General features: G+C 39.1%; 1 protein-coding gene across 6 annotated transcripts in view; it reads right to left on the bottom strand.

Annotated features, from left to right (window-relative positions):
* Positions 1-12,271, bottom strand: part of LOC135101304 (circumsporozoite protein-like) — a 142,742-nt gene that overhangs the window by 51,061 nt on the left and 79,410 nt on the right. The gene's annotated exons all lie outside the window — the stretch shown is intronic.

Genomic DNA, 12,271 nt, shown 5'->3' with positions numbered 1-12,271 from the left:
CGAACCTGCGCGCCCCTCACTTCCCTCACGCCAAACTCCAAGTGCATCACTCTACCCACTGGGCCACGAGGGCCCTTTTTCTTTTTTTTTAAGTTGGTCTATTTCCCCATCTTCCCCATCTTTTTTGTAAAGTTGGTCTATTTCCCCATCTAATGTTCACGCCAGTATGTATTAAAGAATTATGATGTGAATTATTTTTCATCACGTTATTTATTTATTGCATTTTCTATGAAATATGACCGCTGGCATCCCACACACACTGGGTTCCCAAGACTGTCACTACGCCATGAAACCCAAACGGTAAACAAGATATATTTGAACACATGATTTCCCCTCCAGTGTTCATGCAGCACCAAAAGTTCAATAAGAAAAACTGCTGCTGATTCTAAAGTGAGCGTTCATGCCCACAGTGATAATTAGATCATTGTTGACTTGTGGGAGTATGTCGTGGAGTGCAAATAGCAGTAGGTGAGATCAGAGAACTTTACAGAGGCGGGCATTCCTTGTGTCTGGAGCCGCCTCCTGGAACCCTCCCCTGTGCTGCACCACCACCACCATCACCAACAACAATAACAACAACACAACATTACACCTGTCCATCCTGCAGCACGAGAATGACTCAGCCCAGAGAACCACGGATTGCTTTATTCGTAATTCACGTCCACTCTCAACATAGACATCAATCAAATTATGTCATTGAAAAAGCTGGTGAAGCACTCACTTCTTCACACAGGCTTTACTACCTATCAGCAGGATGAAAGCTTCCGACTGGGAGGAAGGGCGGCGTCGGGAGGGATTAAGGGAGAGAGGGTAGGGGGACCAGCGGAGGCTGCAAGTGTGTTTATGCTTCATTGGTATAAAAAAGAATACTGCATGAAAAAGAAGAAAGACCTGTGCCCCTCCCACCCCTGCTCCCCGCGTGAGGCGATACGTAGTGAAGTGGTACTGTTGTTGTTGTTGTTGTTGTTATTATTATTATTATTATTATTATTATTATTATTATTATTATTATTATTATTATTATTATATATTATGATACATTATTTATTATTATAAACATTATTACTATTATTATTACCATTATAATTATTATTATTACCGTCATCATCGTCACCAGCACCATCATTGTAGTGTAGCGGGTTTGTGTCCTTTTATTTCCGTGTCGTATCTTGTAAGTTGTAAGTTTTGATAGTTCAGTATTTGTAACGATGGAGACCTTGTTTTTTTTATTCTTTATGCACTGCAAGGTGTCATTGGCATTTACATCTATATTTTCTACTGTTTTTTTTTTTTTTTCTGTTACTTATGTACTGAATCTATTTGTTTTGCAGAAAAAAAAAGTCCAAACAGCAACAGACCAAGAGGTTCTTATAAATTTGTTTGGGTGACTATTCTACTCTATTAGTGGTAGAGAAAGGATAGCACAGAAGAAGGGTCCTTCCATCCCCCACCCCCTATCCCTCCAGGCAAGGCTCACCTGAGAAAGGAAATGGTACCATGTTGTATAGAAATAAAAAACAACATGGAATGTGAGAGGAAACTAAGAAAGAGAGGAGGACTACTTCTACCACATACAATCTACATGCCAGCACGGACAGTACGGAGTGAACGTGTTCGTTATTCAGACATGAACAATGACAACCGGGAATTAGTGTCTACATACTTGTCAAGACAGGTTTTCAATCAGTGTACAGTACCTGAGTTAACGACGCTTGATGGAACACAATTCCACATATTTATGACACGATTGAAGTAAAATGTTTGGCTTCATTTGTTTGAAATCGCTTACCTATTATTTGCTATTGTTTCTTGTAATATTAGACATGTTGAGTCTTAGGAAGAATTCGGGTCTCATATTTGTGAAACCCTTAAAAGTTTAGTAAAGCAATATCAGATCCCCTCTTAGCCTGCGTTTGGATAGGGAGAATAGATCTCGTTCTTTAAGACGTTCCTTGTAGGGTTAATTGCGAAGCTTTCAAGTAATTTTCGTTACTCTACTTCGTATTGTCTTTTTTTCTAATTTCTCAATATTCCTTCTGTAGTAGGATGACAAAAACTGTACATTGTATTCAAGATGAGTACGTACAAGTGAGTTGTACAAGGCCAGATTTTTTATTTATTTATTTTTTTTTCAGATTTGAAGGTGAAAGATCTTCTTAATGAAAACTATTAATTTATTGGCAATTTCAATGACTTCGGTACAGTGTTTGCTTGGTTCAAGATCTGCTGTCACTAAAACTCCCAGATCTTTCTCAGGATCCAAACTATTGATGGGGGGATTACTTTTTATAATTTTCCAGCAGATTGCTATTTCCTATATTTAATACGTGGCATTTATCAAAATCAAAGTTATAAGCCACGTTTCACACCATTCAATGAGAGTGTATACATCATTTTGCAAAATTTGACGTTGGTTTGGTGTCAGTCTTGTTAGCAATTTTAGTATCTGTGAATTTTGACAGTTTACTTCTGATTCCTTCGTCTATGTCATTGATATATATTATGAAGAGGATCGGTCCTAAGATTGAACACTGAGGAACGCCACTACTTACATCAACCTAATTTGAAGAATTAGCGTTCATGGTGACCCCCATACCACAATATATATTGCACTGTCAAAAAAAAAAAAAAAAAAAAAAACGAAGAAAAGACGAAAGAAAACAAAATAAGGAAAAAGAAAGAAGTGAAGATAAAATAAGTCAGAAGAAAGAAGAAATGGAATGTTTATAGTGATTGATGTGTTGCTGATATCATGTGTGTTTTTCTCACTGAACATTAATGGCGCCGACTGAATATTTGTTGTGTTTGTGCATGTGATATTGTCTGTGTTTTGCACGATGATTGCGTTGATCAGTGAATATGTTGAAGAGATATAAGGTAACATCTAATAACTTTGAATGATTTAAAGATGAATGCGAGTGAGAAATTTTGAGTTGTAAGAAATGTAAATAATTAGTAGTTATTAATTAAAATATGAAAATGTTTGTGAGTTTTACAGTAGCATTTATAAAGCAATTCCTTGCAATATCTCAGAACACGACACGTTAATTCAGTATGTCTGTCTGTCTATCTGTCTGTCTCTCTGTCTGTCTGTCTATTTACCTAATCTATTTTCTACTTACTGAACTGTTTATCTACCCATCTATTTATATTTATATCTAATTAAATACTTATTCATTTATTCATCTATCTATCAATCTATCTATCCATCCATCTGTCCATCTATATATCTATTTATCAGCCAGTCGATCTATTTAACCATTTACCCATCCAGCCATCTATCTATAACTCTACCTGTTCAACCAGATACCTATTCATTAATCAATTCGTCAGACCAACAACACATTTCTCTATCTGCGCCTGAACATACTCACCGATCCATCTCCCCGTTCACCGCCACTGTACCGAGATAATGCACCCTCAATACACTCCTATACTCGGCGGCGGCCAGGCAACGCTATTTCGACATGTTCCACTAAGCATCCCTCCAGTTCCTCCTTCAGCTCCCTGCTTATAAGTGGAGACAAGGCCCTTTTAATACTACGGGACGGGAGGAGGAGGGGGAGGAAGAGGAGGGGCGTCTGTTGCAAGCATTATGTCGGCAAAAGGAAGGATGGAACGTAAGGGAGAGAGGATGAAGGATGGTGGAGCGAGGGAAGAGAAGAAAGGAATTCCTGGAAATGGGAGAAGTTGAGAGTGAGGTGTGGTGGTGGTGGTGGTGGTGGTGGTGAGGGACAGGAGATTAATTAGGAATGATTATTTGTGGCGGGGGTGAGGTATGGGACAGAATCATGGTGGAGTGTTGTGCAAGCTGTGGTGATGGTGACGGTGATGGTGATGTTGTGGTGACGAGGATGAGCTTGTGCGTGAATGATTACTGATTAGTGATGACAGGTTAATAGAGCGTCAGTTTATATTAACAGCCACTGGACATGATACATTACGGACAGCTGGTGTGCAGTGGAGGGAGCGTGTTATTATCATAGTCTCCAGATCACTTATTAGAGTCTAGAATAGATCATAAGGCTAACAATTTGGTTACAGTTTACAATACCACTTAATTTCCGCATGGTAAAGAGTGGATGGAAAAGAGAGTTAAATCAGGTTAATTCATTTAGTTAGGAAGGTGTCTTGATACTCGTCTCTTATAGCAACTCAAGTCATACGGAGGTGAGTAAACATATATGAACAGTTCAAGTCATAACAAGTTTGGGAAGTCAGATAAAAATCAGGGAGAATTACGGAGTTTAACTGTGAAAGGGATCAAAGAGTGAAGAGGCCAGTCAACTCTCGCACTATTAAAGAGAAAACAAGGGCTGAAAGTAAGTGAAAAGCCTAGTTGTATCAGAGCGTGTGTTTCATGAGCAGGGCTGAACTGTAGCGTTTGGATTGCTTTGTATTCATGGTGAGGGGAATCACACCAGGGGCGGGATGTGATACGTTAATAGGAGTGTTTGTATGCGTAATAAAGTGACACAATAATGGATATGGAACGTGCCACATTGATTGCTTTGCATTCATTTTAAAGGGAAATCATGCCACCAATGAAGTGTAACACGTTATTTGGAATTTTTATCCATAAAAAGAACCGTAGTAAGGCAGTTCAAGGAAGCACTAAGTGGTAGTCAGATGACACTTGATCATAAAAGTAAATGAATACCTAACTCAACGCACAGAAAAAAAAAAGTACTGAAATTTTAAAGAGCACATGCTTCTCTCTGACGAGCATCACTCGCAAGACCTGCATTACATTCAGTCCCGAAGAATCCTCAAGAGCCCTTTTAAAATTATTTGACCTTTCCACATGAAACAGAAACACTGGAGAAATGGTTCTCAACTGGTGGTCCACAGTGACTTTTTAGGGTGGTCCACAGGATGCCTACTGTATTTGCTGATAAAAATTAAATGGAAAATTCAATATGAACAATTTGATCAAAATGAATAACTACTATTATTACATTTCTATTTAAGAGAACCATTGACAGTCTAAGATGTAGCTGTTAGGTAATACTTCGAGTCACTTCTAAGTTTAATCTACAACGAATGTTCAAGATTCACGCCGCCATCCGGGACTAGGGCCTGAGAACATACTTGTACTATACGCGTCAAGGTGACGAGCCATCCTGTTGATTTCTGTCAGCTTCCACGCGGCTACACGAGTCGTCAAGTGCTGTGGACCACCGTGCCTGTGGCCACTGGCCACCGAACTGCAGTGTTGATTAGTTGTATTAAAACAAAATTGAAAGGGTCCACATTTTCTTTTTGTTTTTGTTAGTGGCCCGTGGCCTGAAAAGAGATGAAAACCACTGCACTAGAGAGTAATAACGGCATTAGCAAAAGCGTCCACTTCAAACACCCTTTTGTCTCTGCCTGTGGGCGCACAAATTACCTCAGAATGTTACGTCACAATGAATATGACAAGTGAAAAAGCTTTCTTTCTCTTAAATTTGAATACCGTCTTTTCGGAAATATTGATTTTTTTTATTTTGTGCAATAAAAAAGAAAAAGTGAAAAAATCTACAATTCACCCTAAGGAGAAGGAACAGAAAAATTATGAACTCTACCACCACCACCACCACCACGTCCACCACCACCACGTCCACCACCACACCACCACCACCACCACCACCACCACCACCTCCTCCTCCTCCTCCTCCTCCTCCTTCTCCTCCTCCTCCTCCTCCTCCTCTTCCTCCTCCTCCTCTTTTTTTTTTTTTTTTTTGCATAGGAATAATGATAAAATCTCACTTCATTCTTTCCAATCAAAATGCAGTCAGTTTTCCCCACACGGCACGATGGTTTTCCCACGCCGGCACAAGCACAAGGACGTGTCAGTTTGGCAGAAGTCATACACTGCTCTAGCTTACTTTACTAAATGGTAGTTAATCTAAATTAATTCCAAAGCGATATGTAAAGACCTGTGGGAGTGTTTCTGTTTTGGTTATCCATTGTAATCACATGTAATCCTCATTTTCTTCGTCCGCATTCTCCTGTTATTGATCAACTTTGTGATTTTAAGTACTAGAGGTCAAAGTTGCAGGGGATAACCTGTGTATGCAGCCCCTAAAGGGAAGGTACACAGACCCAGTGACGGAAGCTGTGGCCTGATTGACTGCCGCCTCCCTGGAAAGCGCAACGCAAGGATGCTGCACCACCCCTCAACAACCAAACTGTGCCTTCACCTGCACTACGCACACACCACATCACACAACTATCATGCATTTACACTCTCCCTCACAAACAAAAGTAGACAGACCACAACTCTTTCCCTCACTATTCTTTCAAGTTCTATGTGGTTTTTCTATACCACGTGGTATCAATTCCTGTATCTTGTCAGCTTCTGCTGGAGGGATTGGTGGGGAGGAACCTTCTGTACTATCCTGTATCTCCCAATAATAGTTAATGTAGAATAATTATCCAAACAGCCTCGTCAATACCTCAAGATTTGGTCTTCCAGTGCATTCCTTTGTATTCCTTTGTATTCTTTCCTCCTCCTCCTCCTCCTCCTCCTCCTCCTCCTCCTCCTCCTCCTCCTCCTCCTCCTCCTCCTGCTGCTGCTGCTGCAGTAAGTGATGGCTCATGAATAACACGTGAATATGTTCTTAAACCACTCAGTGACATCATAATTCGAGCTAAGAGAGAGAGAGAGAGAGAGAGAGAGAGAGAGAGAGAGAGAGAGAGAGAGAGAGAGAGAGAGAGAGAGAGAGAGAGAGAGAGAGAGAGAGAGAGAGAGAGAGAGAGAGAGAGCGTTCTAGGCCAAAGAGCCACATCAGTCCCCTTCCCCCCACCCCCTCTACCCCAGCAACACACTTTAAGCAACCATTCTGTAGACGCATCACGGGATCATTTTTAAGAGCAATACTGGATGACCATTAGGGGAGCCACACTCCACGGCCACACGAGGGTCTGTCAGGGGGAAGGGGGCGGGCAAGAGGGGCAGGCGGACCATACCAGAGTGTAGGGTCAAAACATGTCACGGCAAAAAGGAGATAGAGGAAGTGAGGCTATGTTTTAATCCTATACATTACTAAAGGCAAAAAAAAAAAGGTCTATATGAATGAAAATATGGAAAAGAACCTAGATTTTTTCCTTTCTACAGACAAATTAAAAGGAGACGGAGGAGGTGAGGCTAAAGTTTACCCCTATTTATTGTTAAAAATTGTTCTCTGTGTGAGGATATGAAAAAGGAATATAACAACAGTATGATATTTTTTTTTCTTTTCTGGACAAACTTACTTGTAGCTAGAAACATATAATAAGGAAAAGAAGGCAGACAAAAAAGAGAATAGTGTTTTACAAAGTACATCGTTGAAAAAAAAGTTTTGTATAAATCAAGATATGAAAAAAAGGAGTATAAAAGGAAACGTTTTTTTTTTTTTTCGCCTAGGGACACACGTGGAACACACTTGTCAAGTTAAGTGAACATAAAGTGGAAATGCTGAAGATAAACAAAAAAATGGAGGAACATTGAACCTTTCATGAGAATGGAACTGTGGATATTACTGGGATTTTTATATTTTTTTCTAGTGTACATCATTATCCCAGACTACATCACCACATCTACATCATTCCGTCACAGCGTAAAGGGAGAGACTATAGTGGTGATGATGTCACTGTATTTATGCTCTACAAGCTGCATCACTTTAACAAACTTTGGGCGCTGTATCATTACAAACAATCTTAGGATCAGCAACCAGGGTAGAACAAGAAATAATGGGTTCAAGCTTGAAAAATTTAGGTTTAGGAAAGAGATAGGAAAAAATTGGTTCTCAAATAGAGTGGTATATGAGTGGAACGAACTCAGTAATCATGTTGTTAGTGCTAAGACACTAGAGAGCTTTAAGAGAAGATTAGACAAGTTTATAGATGGGGATAATAAATGGAAATAGGTAGGTATATTTCATACAGGGACTGCCACGTGTAAGCCTGGTCGCTTCTTGCAGCTTCCCTTATTTATTATGTTCTTATGTTCTAAACACAACTCATCACCCAGAGCAGAGTACCACACTAACATCCGACATTACCTCACCCTCCTGAGCCAATAACCTGCAGGGAGTGCCACAGCCCCGCCAGGCTACATAGAATACAAGCAATCACCCTGAGAGCGCACCCCGTCACGTGGCTCACTCTAATAGAAGCTTACAGTGTAGGGAAGCTGCCTCTGAGCGTCACATAATCCTGCACACCATCCAGACCACGCTACGCTACGCCTCCTCCTCCTCCTCCTCCTCCTCCTCCTCCTCCTCCTCCTCCTCCTCCTCCTCCTCCTTGTCCCCGCCCGACCACTTGCCTTCCTCTTTTTCATACAAACTGCACGCCCCACGCGGCGCATGCAAACACTAGCCCGTCGCCGTACATTTGGCCGTTTGCTCTGCTCTCGACAACCACACCCATGCACGTCACTGAGAGAGAGAGAGAGAGAGAGAGAGAGAAATATTCATGGCAAAAAGTCAATTCTTTCACACAAATGCACCACATTAAGCGCCTCCAGCGTAAGACTGTATAATTATGAGGCAGGAAGCGCGGCAGTAAACACGTGAAGTCTATGGAGAAGGCAGGGCGTGTTTCACTTGCTGGTCTTGCCTCTCACTTTTTTTAATATACGTTTTCTCTTTTTCTTTTCTTTTTTTTCCTTGCGTGAATTGACAAGGTGTGGAATAATAGTAAGAAAATATAATTAATAGAAAAACTGAATTGGTGTCACTCCAGCTGATAATCCTGCTCTTTACTAAAACAACAACAACAACAACAACTACTACTACTACTACTACTACTACTATTACTACTACTACTACGACTAATACTGTTATCAACATTAACACCTATTACAACTCAGGAAAGCTTTATTTTTCTTCAACCCTTTATGCTACTTAAAAACATGAAACTGCATTTTGGAAATGAAAATTCAAGTAGCCGAACACAAAAATGAATTAGATGCAAAAAATATTGGACGGCTCAACTTGAAACACTGCAGTAAACAATGTAATACATGTTTAATTTAGAGTCAGTATAAAATGGTATTCTAACATTTGCATATAGCCACTACTTATACTCACACTCTCATATCTTCTTGGCGAATGGCAAACAGAGGAACAAAAAAATATCTTTTCAGTTGTCGCTTCCATAAATATAGACAAAAAAAAAGAAAAGAGAAAAAAGAAAAAAAAAGTCAATAATAAAACACCTAAATATGTTTCTGGAAGTGCCTCAACACTCTTAAAACAACTATTCACAGGAAGGAGAAAAAACAGAAACAGGCAGAGAATTCCAGAGTTTACCAATGAAGGGGATGAAAGAATGAAGATATTGCTTAACTCCTGGACTACTGAAAGGGAACGGAATAAAGGTGAAAGTCTTGTGTAGCGTCAGCGTGGGGAAGGAGAGACGCATGCTGATGGCAAATTCAGAAGAGCAGTAACCATAGAAATAACAACACAAGACAGACTTCCCCCATTTTTTTCCATCTTCATATACTTGTGTGCATTTTTTGTAGCATATCAGTGTATTTGCTATGGTAAGCTCAGTAGGTATGAAATGTTCTCTAGGGTATGCATTAATTCATCCACTTATTTATTTATTTATTTATTCACTTATTTATTATCTATTTATTTCATATTCTACTTTTTATTACCACATCGTATTGAGAGGCACTTTTGTGACTCACTGTTTCCTTTACATTGAGAAATTACTTGTTTATTACAGTACAGCATAAAGCAAGTGTCTGCAGTGAGTCAGACACTTTGTCAAGCAGCCTTACCTTACATGCACATGGAATAACATAGGCAAGCATGACAGGCTTCACTTAAATGTAAACCTAAAAATGGAAGGACGTACACTACGCTACAAAAACAGCTCCGTCCCCGTCACTCACCGGTAAATTGTGAGTGTGTCAGGAGGAGCAGCAAAAAGCCAGTCCTCGTCGTCTGGCCGCGAGGAAGGAAAAAGGTCCCGCCGCTGCTGCATCCCACAAAACAAACACAAAATCAGGGGACTATATTAAACCCTCAAGACAAAAAGAAAAAAAAAGTGTCTGAGACTGATGGTGTCAACCAAAACTGGCTATCCCATATATTAAGTGAGTTATGGTAAATAATTCACGCATTTTGCGCCCTCCAGCTCGATCTGTAGTGATGAGGCGATAGCTGCAAGAGTTGCGAGGCAGAAACCTTCGCCCACATGTCGATAAATCGAAATATGCAAAATACAACAAAAAAGGTGAGTCTGACGAAGAAATTACATAAAATAAGAAAGATACGCCCTCAAAAGTTAACAACCAAGAAGTGTTTCCGAAACTGAAATCGAAACTTTTATATGCGATGGACACCAAAAGGTGCTCCTGGCCAAATCATCGTTGTGCCCTCCAGGGCCAGGCGGGAGCGGTGGGGTGTACAGATGTGCAGTAACAAAAATAGAACCACCTCGCTCTGCTAAGGGAATAATCCCTCCAAAGATATTCAATACGTTACTAAATGATAAAGAAAATCATAAATTTTCTTTCATTCGCTAATAAGGAAAATAAAAACGGGATGAAACTAATATTTTCAGAAATCTACAACGACGAGCCTCTAAAAAAAGGGAGACAAATAGTGTGGGCCGGCTCTAGTCATCAAGGCCCACGTCACCTTGACTTTTCAAGGTGACAATCAACACACACAGAGACAAATAACAACACTTCACAGAACAATACAAGCTTTCCTCTCTTTGATTTTTACTTGAATAAAGCTGCAACAAAGGTTATGACGCTAAAAAGTTAACTTAGATTAGGTCACAAATATCAAGGTGATAACACTTCCCGGGAGTTTTCAGAACTAAATCACTAGATGTCGTTGCTGCTCATCTAACTGTAGGAAAGAGAGCTAAAATATTGTTGTAGTAAATCCCAGGTGCATAAAGATGCATAGAACACTGATCATCATGATACTATTGAAATGACGTATCGATTTTTCAATATCAGGTATAGATAATATTGAGAGAATGTGGTCAAATTATTTTTTTTTTGTGTGTGTGTGATTATCGAGTAAACTGCTAACATTTTCTAAATAAATCATATTACAAGTATAAAAACTATTGATTTGAACAATGGAAAAAATAAAAAATCACACTGTACTATATAGTATGACACAACCTACTTACTCGATTACTCGGTAATCACACACACACAAAAAACAAAATAATAATTTGACCACATTCTCTCAATATTATCTAGCATCGTGATATATGGCTCGTTTTTTTTTTTTTTTCTGGGGATTTTAGCATCCTTCTCACGAAGCGAGCGACAAGGCAAAGTAATCGAGAACCAAAACAAACATCTCTCAGGCGATCCTGCTGCTGCTGTAGTGTCCAGCTGCCGTAATCCATTGCTTAGGGCGTAGTGGAGATGGGCACCGCAGCAACATTCAACTTCATGTCCGACAACGTGTTTCTTAAGTTCAACCAGCGCGGCCGAGTCAGGTGTTTGCTTTGGTTAGAGATACAGCATTACTATCGCCAGGACACTCGAGTTGCCAATTTTTTTATTAAAATTGCCGTTTCCATAAACTAGGAAGGAGATCTATGTAATTTGGACTTTTGACTGTCACAGACATGTTGCCTTTATGTTTACTGTCGTCTAGATTAAGACGTTTCCTATCAAGAGTGTATTCATTTGGAAATCTTAAGATGACCAAATAAATCTAAATGCCGATTCACTAAAAAATCAACTTATATACATTTGTTCATGAAAAGAGTTTCATTTTCCTTGTGTTACCACTTAGAAGGGATTACGTAGAAAAATATATTATATAAGCCCATTGCATCTTCATATGTTTGTTGCCCTTGGCCAGTGTCCTTCCTACATAGGAAAAAAATAAAAAAAAAAAAAAATATATATATATATATATATATATATATATATATATATATATATATATATATATATATATATATATATATATATATATATATATATATAGAATAACACTGTAGGTATATCTAATATTGCTTGTATGTGAGAGAAGAGTTTGTGTCTGTGCTGCCACCTGGTGACAACCACTAGTTCTGAAAACTCCACATTGAACAAAGAAAATGTAAATATGTTTTCTCCATAAAAGAAAGATTTTTATTTTATTCTATTTTTATTTTATTTATTTATTTAGCCATTTTTTTTTTTACGTGGAAATCAAATTCACACTAAATGAAATGTGTTACAGTAATAGTTTCCAAGGACATTTTATCATAACATGCAAAATATTACTAATCTACATAACGGTAAAACACAGTAAAGGATAACTAA

Source organism: Scylla paramamosain, chromosome 6, assembly GCF_035594125.1.
Source record: "Scylla paramamosain isolate STU-SP2022 chromosome 6, ASM3559412v1, whole genome shotgun sequence".
Classification (NCBI taxonomy): Eukaryota; Metazoa; Arthropoda; class Malacostraca; order Decapoda; family Portunidae; genus Scylla; species Scylla paramamosain.
This window is presented reverse-complemented; position numbering and strand designations above follow the sequence as displayed.